Source organism: Drosophila biarmipes, unplaced genomic scaffold (assembly GCF_025231255.1).
Source record: "Drosophila biarmipes strain raj3 unplaced genomic scaffold, RU_DBia_V1.1 ptg000016l, whole genome shotgun sequence".
In the NCBI taxonomy this organism is placed as follows: Eukaryota; Metazoa; Arthropoda; class Insecta; order Diptera; family Drosophilidae; genus Drosophila; species Drosophila biarmipes.
The window spans coordinates 217,452-235,708 of NW_026114534.1; the positions used below are offsets into that span (position 1 = coordinate 217,452).

Below are 18,257 nucleotides of genomic sequence, written 5' to 3' on the forward strand. Positions count from 1 at the left end.
TTATAAAATTTGTATAAGCAACTTAATTAGCATAGTCTTACAACCCTCAACCATATGTAGTCCAAGCAGCACTATAAAATTAATTAAAGTACATAACAGCATGGACTGCGATATGCGTTCAAAATGTCGATGTTCATGTGTCCTGCAGTTCACACGATGACGCACAGTTTGCTGCGTTCTTCATCGACCCATGAGCCGAGTGATCCACCGCTTAGAGTTTTATAAATTGGTTTCTTAATTTTGTCAAATATGTTTTTATTGAAAGAAATTAAAAATACACCATTTTACTGGCATATATCAATTCCTTCAATAAATTTATTTTTATACCTAAAACGAATGCTGCGAAATGTCTTAGTTTTATATAACCAATATATATCAAAGTATTTCTTTTTAAATTGCATTTATTGTAAATAAATATATATATATATATATTAATACTTTTTTAGCGATATAAATTGAAATTTATATAAAACATTAACCTGTATAAAACCAGGTACAACATTGTACATTTTAGGTTGTTGCATTATCCAATGTATGCGCATAACTGAGATGAACAATACATATCGCAACGCGTGTATATTATGGTCCATATACACACAGTATTTTAATTGTGTTTATATACAATAATAATTTAATATTATTATTTTAATAATTCGATTTGCTTGTTCGAATTTTTATTTGTTTGTTTTGGCTGCTTATTATTTCTCTCATATGTATTAAATACAATATATAATTTTAATATTTGCATTATTTCGATTTGCTTGTTCGAAATTTCATTTGATCTATATTAGATCATATACATTTTGGCAATTCATATTTTATTTGTATTACTATAATGTATTTATTATAATATAAACAAATATTTTATTAACGGTAAGGATATACAATAATAATTTAATATTATTATTTTAATAATTCGATTTGCTTGTTCGAATTTTTATTTGTTTGCTTTGGCTGCTTATTATTTCTCTCATATGCATTAAATACAATATATAATTTTAATATTTGCATTATTTCGATTTGCTTGTTCGAAATTTTATTTGATCTATATTAGATCTCATTATACATTTTGGCAATTCATATTTTATTTGTATTATTATAATGTATTTATTATAATATAAACAAATATTTTATTAACGGTAAGGATATACAATAATAATTTAATATTATTATTTTAATAATTCGATTTGCTTGTTCGAATTTTTATTTGTTTGCTTTGGCTGCTTATTAATTTCTCTCATATGTATTAAATACAATATATAATTTTAATATTTGCATTATTTCGATTTGCTTGTTCGAAATTTCATTTGATCTATAATAGATCTCATATACATTTTGGCAATTCATATTTTATTTGTAATACTATAATGTATTTATTATAATATAAACAAATATTTTATTAACGGTAAGGATATTAAAACATTAATGATCCTTCCGCAGGTTCACCTACGGAAACCTTGTTACGACTTTTACTTCCTCTAAATAATCAAGTTCGGTCAACTTTTGCGAAACAACCGTAACACGCAAGGCGTCACAGTGATCACGTCCGGAGACCTCACTAAATAATTCAATCGGTAGTAGCGACGGGCGGTGTGTACAAAGGGCAGGGACGTAATCAATGCGAGTTAATGACTCACACTTACTGGGAATTCCAAGTTCATGTGAACAGTTTCAGTTCACAATCCCAAGCATGAAAGTGGTTCAGCGGTTTACCCGGACCTCTCGGTCTAGGAAATACACGTTGATACTTTCATTGTAGCGCGCGTGCAGCCCAGGACATCTAAGGGCATCACAGACCTGTTATTGCTCAATCTCATTATTGCTAGACGCAATTTGTCCATTTAAGAAGCTAGTGTCCTTATAATGGGACAAACCAACAGGTACGGCTCCACTTATATAAACACATTCAAACACAATAAACATTTTACTGCCACCATGAATGAAGGCTATATAAGCTTCAACACCATAATCCTGAAGATATCTATTTAATATATTTGAGTCTCGTTCGTTATCGGAATTAACCAGACAAATCACTCCACGAACTAAGAACGGCCATGCACCACCACCCATAGATTCGAGAAAGAGCTATCAATCTGTCTTACACACTTATGTTCGGACCTGGTAAGTTTTCCCGTGTTGAGTCAAATTAAGCCGCAGGCTCCACTCCTGGTGGTGCCCTTCCGTCAATTCCTTTAAGTTTCAGCTTTGCAACCATACTTCCCCCGGAGCCCAAAAGCTTTGGTTTCCCGGGAAGCGACTGAGAGAGCCATAAAAGTAGCTACACCCAATTGCTAGCTGGCATCGTTTATGGTTAGAACTAGGGCGGTATCTGATCGCCTTCGAACCTCTAACTTTCGTTCTTGATTAATGAAAACATCTTTGGCAAATGCTTTCGCTTAAGTTAGTCTTACGACGGTCCAAGAATTTCACCTCTCGCGTCGTAATACTAATGCCCCCAAACTGCTTCTATTAATCATTACCTCTTGATCTGAAAACCAATGAAAGCAGAACAGAGGTCTTATTTCATTATCCCATGCACAGAATATTCAGGCATTTGAAGCCTGCTTTAAGCACTCTAATTTGTTCAAAGTAATTGTACCGGCCCACAATAACACTCGTTTAAGAGCACTAATGCAGGTTTTTAAATAGGAGGAACATATGAAAAAATACAAGTATCTAAGCACATGTAAGAACTCCACCGGTAATACGCTTACATACATAAAGGTATAGTACTAACCACAATTGTAAGTTGTACTACCCGTATGAAGCACAAGTTCAACTACGAACGTTTTAACCGCAACAACTTTAATATACGCTATTGGAGCTGGAATTACCGCGGCTGCTGGCACCAGACTTGCCCTCCAATTGGTCCTTGTTAAAGGATTTAAAGTGTACTCATTCCAATTACAGGGCCTCGGATATGAGTCCTGTATTGTTATTTTTCGTCACTACCTCCCCGAGCTGGGAGTGGGTAATTTACGCGCCTGCTGCCTTCCTTAGATGTGGTAGCCGTTTCTCAGGCTCCCTCTCCGGAATCGAACCCTGATTCCCCGTTACCCGTTGCAACCATGGTAGTCCTAGATACTACCATCAAAAGTTGATAGGGCAGACATTTGAAAGATCTGTCGTCGGTACAAGACCATACGATCTGCATGTTATCTAGAGTTCAACCAATATAACGATCTTGCGATCGCTTGGTTTTAGCCTAATAAAAGCACATGTTCCATAAGGTTCATGTTTTAATTGCATGTATTAGCTCTAGAATTACCACAGTTATCCAAGTAACTGTTAACGATCTAAGGAACCATAACTGATATAATGAGCCTTTTGCGGTTTCACTTTTAATTCGTGTGTACTTAGACATGCATGGCTTAATCTTTGAGACAAGCATATAACTACTGGCAGGATCAACCAGAATAATGTTTTTATTCATATTTCATTCATATTTTTTGAATAGAAATTAGCAATATATATGTTGTTATAGATTTTATTTCTATCGAATACGGCCATTTTTATATAGCATTCGTATACGTTTGTTTTCCAATTTATACTTGTTTCGCCACTAATAATAACAAGTTTTTATTGATGTCAAAAAGAATCATATTCTTTATAAACACAATATTTATTTTTCATATATTTTCTTTATATATGCACATTTCATTCTAAAATATCATTTTTGTTCGACATACATAATATATTGTATCCACACATGTACAATTTTTGTTTAACCAATATAAGATATTGAGTTAATCATTTGTATTTTGACGATAAATTTAAAATTTATCTATATATATCCATATAAGTCTCTGGTAATATATAAAATAGAACCGAGTGTATATATATAATTATTACTACTATATTTATTTCTTAAATAATATATACTTATATATTATTTATATATATACTCTTTATTATATATTATATAATTTCTTAAATAACTCTCTTAATAGCTATTTTTTATTATCAACAATATAAGTTGATATTAATATTGAAAATGTATTCATAATTACATTTTTATATTTCTTTGGTAGACTTTTATGTACTATTATTATTTAATAATACACATATAATATAAATCATGTTAGCCTACCTCCTAAAATTAACGATAAAATTCGGAAACAATTTGTTATTCTATGTACAATAGAAACTTGGCCTTTGTTTCAACGTTATTATCTTTGGGCTTAAAATATTAACCGCGGAGCCAAGTCTCGTATTCAAATAAATGAATAAAGAAACAAATTCGACGGATAATATCTTCTCTACTGACATATGTCAATAGCAGACGGCCGGCCCATTGACCATCCTATAGTAGTTTTTGGACACGCTGTCTCCCATTCGGGTATATTCAATTTACTTTGCCACTCACCCATATAGTGTTCTCTTATATAATAAGACAACGCACTTTTATATTCATTATATGGATATATTGCCTTCCTCATATTTGCCACACCACCTATAGTAGTTTTTGGACACGCTGTCTCCCATTCGGGTATATTCAATTTACTTTGCCACTCACCCATATAGTGTTCTCTTATATAATAAGAAAACGCACTTTTATTTTCATTATATGGATATATTGCCTTCCTCATATTTGCCACACCACCTATAGTAGTTTTTGGACACGCTGTCTCCCATTCGGGTATATTCAATTCTCTTTGCCACTCACCCTTATAGTATTCTCTTATTTAATAAGAATACTAAAATACTTCTCATATTATAGATGTAATCTATTAACTTCTCAATATCCATACGGTTTATGTATGGTATTGACAAAATCCTATGCATTTGCATAAGATTTATTTTGCCACAATTTATAGTACTAGTGCCGCCCTCACTAGGTATAAATATCTCATTTCGCTAGTAGTGTATGGGGAAATTCTACTAGCTATTCTCATAAATATGTCACTTATATGCCATATCTATACAATTCATGCACTTTTATATGTATATTTGCTATATTATACATTATTATGCCTTATAGGTATTATACCTATAAGCCACATCCATACGATTGCTTAATATAAATATATGTATAATTTTTTATACATATTTTTTTTTTATTTATGTATGGTTTTTTATTCATATCCATATACTGTATTCACTTTTATATGGATATGATTGGCGTTTTATATAGTATTGACAAAATCATAAGTTTGACCAATACGAGGAGAGGTCCGCCAACGACCACCTCCCTATAGGTGTTTTTGGACACGCTGTCTCCCATTCGACTGCTTACTATACTAGGGGCTACCCGCTCCGTATGATATTCTCTCATATAACAAGAGAATGCAAGAAATATTCGTATTTTATGAATATAATCCATTTATTTTTCAATATCCATACGTTTTACTTAGTTTTTTGTACGGTATTGACAAAATCCTATGCATTTGCATAAGATTTATTTTGCCACAATTTATAGTACTAGTGCCGCCCTCACTAGGTATAAATATCTCATTTCGCTAGTAGTGTATGGGGAAATTCTACTAGCTATTCTCATAAATATGTCACTTATATGCCATATCTATACAATTCATGCACTTTTATATGTATATTTGCTATATTATACATTATTATGCCTTATAGGTATTATACCTATAAGCCACATCCATACGATTGCTTAACATAAATATATGTATAATTTTTTATACATATTTTTTTTTTATTTATGTATGGTTTTTTATTCATATCCATATACTGTATTCAATTTTATATGGATATGATTGGCGTTTTATATAGTATTGACAAAATCATAAGTTTGACCAATACGAGGAGAGGTCCGCCAACGACCACCTCCCTATAGGTGTTTTTGGACACGCTGTCTCCCATTCGACTGCTTACTATACTAGGGGCTACCCGCTCCGTATGATATTCTCTCATATAACAAGAGAATGCAAGAAATATTCGTATTTTATGAATATAATCCATTTATTTTTCAATATCCATACGTTTTACTTAGTTTTTTGTACGGTATTGACAAAATCCTATGCATTTGCATAAGATTTATTTTGCCACAATTTATAGTACTAGTGCCGCCCTCACTAGGTATAAATATCTCATTTCGCTAGTAGTGTATGGGCAAATTCTACTAGCTATTCTCATAAATATGTCACTTATATGCCATATCTATACAATTCATGCACTTTTATATGTATATTTGCTATATTATACATTATTATGCCTTATAGGTATTATACCTATAAGCCACATCCATACGATTGCTTAATATAAATATATGTATAATTTTTTATACATATTTTTTTTTATTTATGTATGGTTTTTTATTCATATCCATATACTGTATTCACTTTTATATGGATATGATTGGCGTTTTATATAGTATTGACAAAATCATAAGTTTGACCAATACGAGGAGAGGTCCGCCAACGATCACCTCCCTATAGGTGTTTTTGGACACGCTGTCTCCCATTCGACTGCTTACTATACTAGGGGCTACCCGCTCCGTATGATATTCTCTCATATAACAAGAGAATGCAAGAAATATTCGTATTTTATGAATATAATCCATTTATTTTTCAATATCCATACGTTTTACTTAGTTTTTTGTACGGTATTGACAAAATCCTATGCATTTGCATAAGATTTATTTTGCCACAATTTATAGTACTAGTGCCGCCCTCACTAGGTATAAATATCTCATTTCGCTAGTAGTGTATGGGCAAATTCTACTAGCTATTCTCATAAATATGTCACTTATATGCCATATCTATACAATTCATGCACTTTTATATGTATATTTGCTATATTATACATTATTATGCCTTATAGGTATTATACCTATAAGCCACATCCATACGATTGCTTAATATAAATATATGTATAATTTTTTATACATATTTTTTTTTATTTATGTATGGTTTTTTATTCATATCCATATACTGTATTCACTTTTATATGGATATGATTGGCGTTTTATATAGTATTGACAAAATCATAAGTTTGACCAATACGAGGAGAGGTCCGCCAACGACCACCTCCCTATAGGTGTTTTTGGACACGCTGTCTCCCATTCGACTGCTTACTATACTAGGGGCTGCCCGCTCCGTATGATATTCTCTCGTATAACAAGAGAATGCAAGAAATATTCGTATTTTATGAATATAATCCATTTATTTTTCAATATCCATACGTTTTACTTAGTTTTTTGTACGGTATTGACAAAATCCTATGCATTTGCATAAGATTTATTTTGCCACAATTTATAGTACTAGTGCCGCCCTCACTAGGTATAAATATCTCATTTCGCTAGTAGTGTATGGGCAAATTCTACTAGCTATTCTCATAAATATGTCACTTATATGCCATATCTATACAATTCATGCACTTTTATATGTATATTTGCTATATTATACATTATTATGCCTTATAGGTATTATACCTATAAGCCACATCCATACGATTGCTTAATATAAATATATGTATAATTTTTTATACATATTTTTTTTTTATTTATGTATGGTTTTTTATTCATATCCATATACTGTATTCACTTTTATATGGATATGATTGGCGTTTTATATAGTATTGACAAAATCATAAGTTTGACCAATACGAGGAGAGGTCCGCCAACGACCACCTCCCTATAGGTGTTTTTGGACACGCTGTCTCCCATTCGACTGCTTACTATACTAGGGGCTACCCGCTCCGTATGATATTCTCTCATATAACAAGAGAATGCAAGAAATATTCGTATTTTATGAATATAATCCATTTATTTTTCAATATCCATACGTTTTACTTAGTTTTTTGTACGGTATTGACAAAATCCTATGCATTTGCATAAGATTTATTTTGCCACAATTTATAGTACTAGTGCCGCCCTCACTAGGTATAAATATCTCATTTCGCTAGTAGTGTATGGGGAAATTCTACTAGCTATTCTCATAAATATGTCACTTATATGCCATATCTATACAATTCATGCACTTTTATATGTATATTTGCTATATTATACATTATTATGCCTTATAGGTATTATACCTATAAGCCACATCCATACGATTGCTTAATATAAATATATGTATAATTTTTTATACATATTTTTTTTTTATTTATGTATGGTTTTTTATTCATATCCATATACTGTATTCAATTTTATATGGATATGATTGGCGTTTTATATAGTATTGACAAAATCATAAGTTTGACCAATACGAGGAGAGGTCCGCCAACGACCACCTCCCTATAGGTGTTTTTGGACACGCTGTCTCCCATTCGACTGCTTACTATACTAGGGGCTACCCGCTCCGTATGATATTCTCTCATATAACAAGAGAATGCAAGAAATATTCGTATTTTATGAATATAATCCATTTATTTTTCAATATCCATACGTTTTACTTAGTTTTTTGTACGGTATTGACAAAATCCTATGCATTTGCATAAGATTTATTTTGCCACAATTTATAGTACTAGTGCCGCCCTCACTAGGTATAAATATCTCATTTCGCTAGTAGTGTATGGGCAAATTCTACTAGCTATTCTCATAAATATGTCACTTATATGCCATATCTATACAATTCATGCACTTTTATATGTATATTTGCTATATTATACATTATTATGCCTTATAGGTATTATACCTATAAGCCACATCCATACGATTGCTTAATATAAATATATGTATAATTTTTTATACATATTTTTTTTTATTTATGTATGGTTTTTTATTCATATCCATATACTGTATTCACTTTTATATGGATATGATTGGCGTTTTATATAGTATTGACAAAATCATAAGTTTGACCAATACGAGGAGAGGTCCGCCAACGACCACCTCCCTATAGGTGTTTTTGGACACGCTGTCTCCCATTCGACTGCTTACTATACTAGGGGCTACCCGCTCCGTATGATATTCTCTCATATAACAAGAGAATGCAAGAAATATTCGTATTTTATGAATATAATCCATTTATTTTTCAATATCCATACGTTTTACTTAGTTTTTTGTACGGTATTGACAAAATCCTATGCATTTGCATAAGATTTATTTTGCCACAATTTATAGTACTAGTGCCGCCCTCACTAGGTATAAATATCTCATTTCGCTAGTAGTGTATGGGCAAATTCTACTAGCTATTCTCATAAATATGTCACTTATATGCCATATCTATACAATTCATGCACTTTTATATGTATATTTGCTATATTATACATTATTATGCCTTATAGGTATTATACCTATAAGCCACATCCATACGATTGCTTAATATAAATATATGTATAATTTTTTATACATATTTTTTTTTATTTATGTATGGTTTTTTATTCATATCCATATACTGTATTCACTTTTATATGGATATGATTGGCGTTTTATATAGTATTGACAAAATCATAAGTTTGACCAATACGAGGAGAGGTCCGCCAACGACCACCTCCCTATAGGTGTTTTTGGACACGCTGTCTCCCATTCGACTGCTTACTATACTAGGGGCTGCCCGCTCCGTATGATATTCTCTCGTATAACAAGAGAATGCAAGAAATATTCGTATTTTATGAATATAATCCATTTATTTTTCAATATCCATACGTTTTACTTAGTTTTTTGTACGGTATTGACAAAATCCTATGCATTTGCATAAGATTTATTTTGCCACAATTTATAGTACTAGTGCCGCCCTCACTAGGTATAAATATCTCATTTCGCTAGTAGTGTATGGGCAAATTCTACTAGCTATTCTCATAAATGCCTTCTTTATGCCATATCTATACAATTTATGCACTTTTATATGTATATTTGCTAATATTATACATTATTATGCCTTATAGGTATTATACCTATAAGCCATATACATACGATTTCATTTTTTTATTTATATATGGTTTTGTATTTATAACCATATACCGTATTTACTTTTATAAGGATATGATTGGCGTTTTATATAGTATTGACAAAATTATAAGTTTGACAAACACTTTTTTAAGTCTTTTAGTTAAAATTGTCATTTTTAATTGACTATCTAAACACTAGATATATTTGCACATGGAGCAAAGAGTATAAAAATTGGTCGCGTCACTAATAATATCGCGATACATTTTTACTACCATCAAAATACCACATACGTTTATATGTCCTCTTTATTTAATTTGGTTTCTAAACCTCAGGAATAGTTTTAATTATATGTGCGCTCTAAGTTGAATGAATTTCTTGAATCTCTTTACTTGAATTTCTAAGACTTAAAAATATTTATAAATAGATGTCCTATTGCATAATATTTTTTTATCGCTTCACTTATAAAATAACGATCCTGCCTTTCTACCTTTGAATAAACATTCATATAAACATGGAGAAAAAAACGTTCGCGTCACTAACAGTATGTGACGATAAAATTTTGCTAACATTAAAAGGAACATATTTTTATATGTCAACTCTTAGTTGAATTGGTCTATTGCTTAAGATTCTAGACCTTAGGAATATTTTTATATTATATGTTTGCCAATCTTCGCGTCACTAAAAAGATGACGATTCATATTGTTATTATTAGATGGTCGAGTTGTACTTATATTGATATGTTAATCAAATTGGTCTCTTACTTGAAAATCTAGACCTTAGGAATATTTTTATATTATATGTTTGCCAATCTTCGCGTCACTAATAAGATGACGATTCATATTGTTATTATTAGATGGTCGAGTTGTACTTATATTGATATGTTAATCAAATTGGTCTCTTACTTGAAAATCTAGACCTTAGGAATATTTGTATATTATATGTTTGCCAATCTTCGCGTCAGTAATAAGATGACGATTCATATTGTTATTATTAGATGGTCGAGTTGTACTTATATTGATATGTTAATCAAATTGGTCTCTTACTTGAAAATCTAGACCTTAGGAATATTTTTATATTATATGTTTGCCAATCTTCGCGTCACTAATAAGATGACGATTCATATTGTTATTATTAGATGGTCGAGTTGTACTTATATTGATATGTTAATCAAATTGGTCTCTTACTTGAAAATCTAGACCTTAGGAATATTTTTATATTATATGTTTGCCAATCTTCGCGTCACTAATAAGATGACGATTCATATTATTATTAGATGGTCGAGTTGTACTTATATTGATATGTTAATCAAATTGGTCTCTTACTTGAAAATCTAGACCTTAGGAATATTTTTATATTATATGTTTGCCAATCTTCGCGTCACTAATAAGATGACGATTCATATTGTTATTATTAGATGGTCGAGTTGTACTTATATTGATATGTTAATCAAATTGGTCTCTTACTTGAAAATCTAGACCTTAGGAATATTTTTATATTATATGTTTGCCAATCTTCGCGTCACTAATAAGATGACGATTCATATTGTTATTATTAGATGGTCGAGTTGTACTTATATTGATATGTTAATCAAATTGGTCTCTTACTTGAAAATCTAGACCTTAGGAATATTTTTATATTATATGTTTGCCAATCTTCGCGTCACTAATAAGATGACGATTCATATTGTTATTATTAGATGGTCGAGTTGTACTTATATTGATATGTTAATCAAATTGGTCTCTTACTTGAAAATCTAGACCTTAGGAATATTTTTATATTATATGTTTGCCAATCTTCGCGTCACTAATAAGATGACGATTCATATTATTATTAGATGGTCGAGTTGTACTTATATTGATATGTTAATCAAATTGGTCTCTTACTTGAAAATCTAGACCTTAGGAATATTTTTATATTATATGTTTGCCAATCTTCGCGTCACTAATAAGATGACGATTCATATTGTTATTATTAGATGGTCGAGTTGTACTTATATTGATATGTTAATCAAATTGGTCTCTTACTTGAAAATCTAGACCTTAGGAATATTTTTATATTATATGTTTGCCAATCTTCGCGTCACTAATAAGATGACGATTCATATTGTTATTATTAGATGGTCGAGTTGTACTTATATTGATATGTTAATCAAATTGGTCTCTTACTTGAAAATCTAGACCTTAGGAATATTTTTATATTATATGTTTGCCAATCTTCGCGTCACTAATAAGATGACGATTCATATTGTTATTATTAGATGGTCGAGTTGTACTTATATTGATATGTTAATCAAATTGGTCTCTTACTTGAAAATCTAGACCTTAGGAATATTTTTATATTATATGTTTGCCAATCTTCGCGTCACTAATAAGATGACGATTCATATTGTTATTATTAGATGGTCGAGTTGTACTTATATTGATATGTTAATCAAATTGGTCTCTTACTTGAAAATCTAGACCTTAGGTATATTTTTATATTATATGTTTGCCAATCTTCGCGTCACTAATAAGATGACGATTCATATTGTTATTATTAGATGGTCGAGTTGTACTTATATTGATATGTTAATCAAATTGGTCTCTTACTTGAAAATCTAGACCTTAGGAATGTAATATATAAAGGATTAAAAATTCGCCACAAAGCCAAGCAAACAATCAATGCATACAAATAGATTGTTGGTTGAACTTTATATAAGAAGTTCAACACAACAAATAAATTATGCAATTTTATTATCGAATCATCAAGCAAAGGATAAGCTTCAGTGGATCGCAGTATGGCAGCTGCTCAACCACTTACAACACCTTGCCTGTTACAAAAGTCGTTTACAATTGATTCTAGGCTTTGTCATTGTATTAAATAATGCTTTTATATGTAACTAGCGCGGCATCAGGTGATCAAAGATCCTCCCAATTTACTATGTTACAAATTACATTGGCATCACATCCATTGTCGTTTAAAAAGTAAATTATAAACTTTAAATGGTTTAGAAGCCATACAATGCAAATTGCCCCTTATTTATCATTGCAGTCCAGCACGGATACGACCTTAGAGGCGTTCAGGCATAATCCAACGGACGTAGCGTCATACCACTGTTCGCTCGAACAAGTATTGTGCCATTGGTCCGTACCTGCGGTTCCTCTCGTACTACGCAGGAATGCTGTCGCAACAACGTTTTGTCATTAGTAGGGTAAAACTAACCTGTCTCACGACGGTCTAAACCCAGCTCACGTTCCCTTGCATGGGTGAACAATCCAACGCTTGGTGAATTTTGCTTCACAATGATAGGAAGAGCCGACATCGAAGGATCAAAAAGCGACGTCGCTATGAACGCTTGGCCGCCACAAGCCAGTTATCCCTATGGTAACTTTTCTGACACCTCTTGTTAAAAACTCTTTAAACCAAAAGGATCGATAGGCCGAGCTTTTGCTGTCCCTGTGTGTACTGAACACCGAGATCAAGTCAGCATTTGCCCTTTTGCTCTATGTGTGGTTTCTGTCCGCACTGAGCTGGCCTTGGGACACCTCCGTTATTATTTGAGAGATGTACCGCCCCAGTCAAACTCCCTACCTGGCAATGTCCTTGAATTGGATCATACCTGAGTAATTGGAGTTATACCAAATTTTCAAATCAAAAATACATAAATGCACCGTTTTATTAAAGAATTTGTTTGCGATTATATAACAAACTCGTGATACTTTGATCAAGAAGCTTGCATCAAAACCCAATACCATAAGATATAATAAATATATCCGTATAATGGCTAGGAAATGATACACGTTCCATTTAATCAAGTAAGTAAGGAAACAATAAGAGTAGTGGTATTTCATTGGCGATACCAAACCGAGGTCTAATATCTCCCACTTATTCTACACCTCTTATGTCTCCTTACACTGCCAGATTAGAGTCAAGCTCAAAAGGGTCTTCTTTCCCCGCTAATTATTCCAAGCCCGTTCCCTTGGCTGTGGTTTCGCTAGATAGTAGATAGGGACAGTAGGAATCTCGTTAATCCATTCATGCGCGTCACTAATTAGATGACGAGGCATTTGGCTACCTTAAGAGAGTCATAGTTACTCCCGCCGTTGACCCGCGCTTACTTGAATTTCTTCACTTTGACATTCAGAGCACTGGGCAGAAATCACATTGTGTCAACACCCGCTAGGGCCATCACAATGCTTTGTTTTAATTAGACAGTCGGATTCCCCAAGTCCGTGCCAGTTCTGAATTGATTGTTAATTGATAATCGTTATAATTAATAAGAACTAATTGGTTTAACCCAATTAGTATTCTTAAAAATTTTAGCAAGAAAGTTCCACAATTGGCTACGTAACTAAACTATCCGGGGAACAAGTAACTAACATAAATGCTAGAAACTCTATTTACCCAGAACGAGCACATAAACCATGTTATTGTTTCCCAATCAAGCCCGACTATCTCAATCTTCAGAGCCAATCCTTATCCCGAAGTTACGGATCTAATTTGCCGACTTCCCTTACCTACATTATTCTATCGACTAGAGACTCTTCACCTTGGAGACCAGCTGCGGATATTGGTACGGCCTGTTGAGAAGTTTGCGTGTCCCCACCATAAATTTTCAAGGTCCGAGGAGAAAATATCGACACAACAGTATATGTCATGCTCTTCTAGCCCATCTACCATATCTCTCTGCGAAAGACTTCCATGGTAGTACGGCTATAAAACAGAAAAGAAAACTCTTCCGATATCTCTCGACGGCTTCTTTATGGTCGTTCCTGTTGCCAGGATGAGCACGAGGCCCATATTTAATAACAAACGGATACTCAACAGGTTACGGAATTGGAACCGTATTCCCTTTCGTTCAAAATTATTCAAGTATATTAATTTAGCTAGATTTTATATAATATATATATTTGTTTGGCATTTGTATTTTACTTGAAAATTTTCGGCTTTCGCCTTGAACTTAGGACCGACTAACTCGTGATCAACCACTGTTCACACGAAACCCTTCTCCACTTCAGTCCTCCAAGGTCTCATTCGATTATTTGCTACTACCACCAAGATCTGTACCAATGGCAGCTCCATGCAGGCTTACGCCAAACACTTCTACGCATACCATTGTACCTTCCTACTCACTAAAGTTTCAAAATTTATATTACAAGTAATATAAATCATCTACTTTAGCGGTAATGTATAGGTATACAACTTAAGCGCCATCCATTTTAAGGGCTAGTTGCTTCGGCAGGTGAGTTGTTACACACTCCTTAGCGGATTTCGACTTCCATGATCACCGTCCTGCTGTTTTAAGCAACCAACGCCTTTCATGGTATCTGCATGAGTTGTTAATTTGGGCACCGTAACATTACGTTTGGTTCATCCCACAGCGCCAGTTCTGCTTACCAAAAGTGGCCCACTGGGCACATTATATCATAACCTTGAACTTCATATCAAGAAAGTTAAGGTTCTTACCCATTTAAAGTTTGAGAATAGGTTAAGATCGTTTCGACCCTAAGGCCTCTAATCATTCGCTTTACCAGATAAGATTATTTTATATAATATTAAAATGCACCAGCTATCCTGAGGGAAACTTCGGAAGGAACCAGCTACTAGATGGTTCGATTGGTCTTTCGCCCCTATACTCAATTCTGACAATCGATTTGCACGTCAGAACTGTTTCGGTCTTCCATCAGGGTTTCCCCTGACTTCAACCTGATCAAGTATAGTTCACCATCTTTCGGGTCACAGCATATATGCTCAAGGTACGTTCCAGTTAGAGGCATAAATAATATAAATATCATTATACATAACTATATAGAACGCCCCGGGATTGTGTTAATTAGCTATAAATAGTTAAAAAACTAATCCCATTATTAGTCAAGTTAATTACGCTATTAGGTTTATATCCCAATAACTTGCACATATGTTAGACTCCTTGGTCCGTGTTTCAAGACGGGTCCCGAAGGTATCCTGAATCTTTCGCATTGTTAATCCTACAAGTGCATATAATAAACACAAAAATCAATGATAATTATGCCATTATATAATTCCGAAAAATTAACGCAATGTATTCATATAAATCTATCAGCACTTTATCAAATTAATAACATTTATTCTGTGTTAAAATGCAAGCAAATTAATTTGAATAAACTATAAGTTATATTTTATGATAAATTTGGTATGCTAATAGATTACAATGTCCTTATATGGAAAAAATGCACACTATTATCATAATATTGTTTAAATATTACAATTCTAATGATGAATTTTCCATAACGGATATTCAGGTTCATCGGGCTTAACCTCTAAGCAGTTTCACGTACTGTTTAACTCTCTATTCAGAGTTCTTTTCAACTTTCCCTCACGGTACTTGTTTACTATCGGTCTCATGGTTATATTTAGTTTTAGATGGAGTTTACCACCCACTTAGTGCTGCACTATCAAGCAACACGACTCTTTGGAAACATCATCTAGTAATCATTAACGTTATACGGGCCTGGCACCCTCTATGGGTAAATGGCCTCATTTAAGAAGGACTTAAATCGTTAATTTCTCATACTAGAATATTGACGCTCCATACACTGCATCTCACATTTGCCATATAGACAAAGTGACTTAGTGCTGAACTGATTTCTTTTCGCTCGCCGCTACTAAGAAAATCCTTGTTAGTTTCTTTTCCTCCCCTAATTAATATGCTTAAATTCAGGGGGTAGTCCCATATGAGTTGAGGTTGTGTATAACTTTTATATGCAATTAATTCTTTATATATAATGATAAAACATTTTATTAAATTCGTTATATTAATAATATCTGTATATAAATGGCATTTGTTTGATTTAACGAATCAACGAAGAATAATAATATTGTCAACGGTTTTCTATTTTCTAATCATTAATAAGAGACAATTCTAGATAAATTTTTATGCTAGACATTTCTCAGTATCATTTGATTGAAAAAGAAAATATTTCTCTTCGTTTTTCACATTCAAATTATTTACTAATGTGAGATAATGTTTTTCATATATTTTTTAATATTATGAATAAAATAATTAAATTATTATTATCCAATAATATACCATATGCTTATAAAATTTCATTATAAAATTTGTATAAGCAACTTAATTAGCATAGTCTTACAACCCTCAACCATATGTAGTCCAAGCAGCACTATAAAATTAATTAAAGTACATAACAGCATGGACTGCGATATGCGTTCAAAATGTCGATGTTCATGTGTCCTGCAGTTCACACGATGACGCACAGTTTGCTGCGTTCTTCATCGACCCATGAGCCGAGTGATCCACCGCTTAGAGTTTTATAAATTGGTTTCTTAATTTTGTCAAATATGTTTTTATTGAAAGAAATTAAAAATACACCATTTTACTGGCATATATCAATTCCTTCAATAAATTTATTTTTATACCTAAAACGAATGCTGCGAAATGTCTTAGTTTTATATAACCAATATATATCAAAGTATTTCTTTTTAATTGCATTTATTGTAAATAAATATATATATATATATATTAATACTTTTTTAGCGATATAAATTGAAATTTATATAAAACATTAACCTGTATAAAACCAGGTACAACATTGTACATTTTAGGTTGTTGCATTATCCAATGTATGCGCATAACTGAGATGAACAATACATATCGCAACGCGTGTATATTATGGTCCATATACACACAGTATTTTAATTGTGTTTATATACAATAATAATTTAATATTATTATTTTAATAATTCGATTTGCTTGTTCGAATTTTTATTTGTTTGTTTTGGCTGCTTATTATTTCTCTCATATGTATTAAATACAATATATAATTTTAATATTTGCATTATTTCGATTTGCTTGTTCGAAATTTCATTTGATCTATATTAGATCATATACATTTTGGCAATTCATATTTTATTTGTATTACTATAATGTATTTATTATAATATAAACAAATATTTTATTAACGGTAAGGATATACAATAATAATTTAATATTATTATTTTAATAATTCGATTTGCTTGTTCGAATTTTTATTTGTTTGCTTTGGCTGCTTATTATTTCTCTCATATGCATTAAATACAATATATAATTTTAATATTTGCATTATTTCGATTTGCTTGTTCGAAATTTTATTTGATCTATATTAGATCTCATTATACATTTTGGCAATTCATATTTTATTTGTATTATTATAATGTATTTATTATAATATAAACAAATATTTTATTAACGGTAAGGATATACAATAATAATTTAATATTATTATTTTAATAATTCGATTTGCTTGTTCGAATTTTTATTTGTTTGCTTTGGCTGCTTATTAATTTCTCTCATATGTATTAAATACAATATATAATTTTAATATTTGCATTATTTCGATTTGCTTGTTCGAAATTTCATTTGATCTATAATAGATCTCATATACATTTTGGCAATTCATATTTTATTTGTAATACTATAATGTATTTATTATAATATAAACAAATA

General features: G+C 31.7%; 4 non-coding genes across 4 annotated transcripts; all 4 read right to left on the reverse strand.

The window, feature by feature from the left end:
* Positions 1-40: 40 nt before the first annotated feature.
* LOC127011934 (5.8S ribosomal RNA) lies at positions 41-219 on the reverse strand. The gene has a single exon (XR_007765393.1). It is a non-coding gene; the product is annotated as a 5.8S ribosomal RNA (ribosomal RNA).
* A 1,204-nt stretch (positions 220-1,423) lies between these two features.
* LOC127011881 (small subunit ribosomal RNA) lies at positions 1,424-3,418 on the reverse strand. The gene has a single exon (XR_007765339.1). It is a non-coding gene; the product is annotated as a small subunit ribosomal RNA (ribosomal RNA).
* A 9,113-nt stretch (positions 3,419-12,531) lies between these two features.
* LOC127011947 (large subunit ribosomal RNA) lies at positions 12,532-16,502 on the reverse strand. Its single transcript, XR_007765406.1, has one exon. It is a non-coding gene; the product is annotated as a large subunit ribosomal RNA (ribosomal RNA).
* Positions 16,503-16,904: 402 nt separating this feature from the next.
* LOC127011944 (5.8S ribosomal RNA) lies at positions 16,905-17,083 on the reverse strand. Its single transcript, XR_007765403.1, has one exon. It is a non-coding gene; the product is annotated as a 5.8S ribosomal RNA (ribosomal RNA).
* Between the last annotated feature and the right edge of the window lie 1,174 nt (positions 17,084-18,257).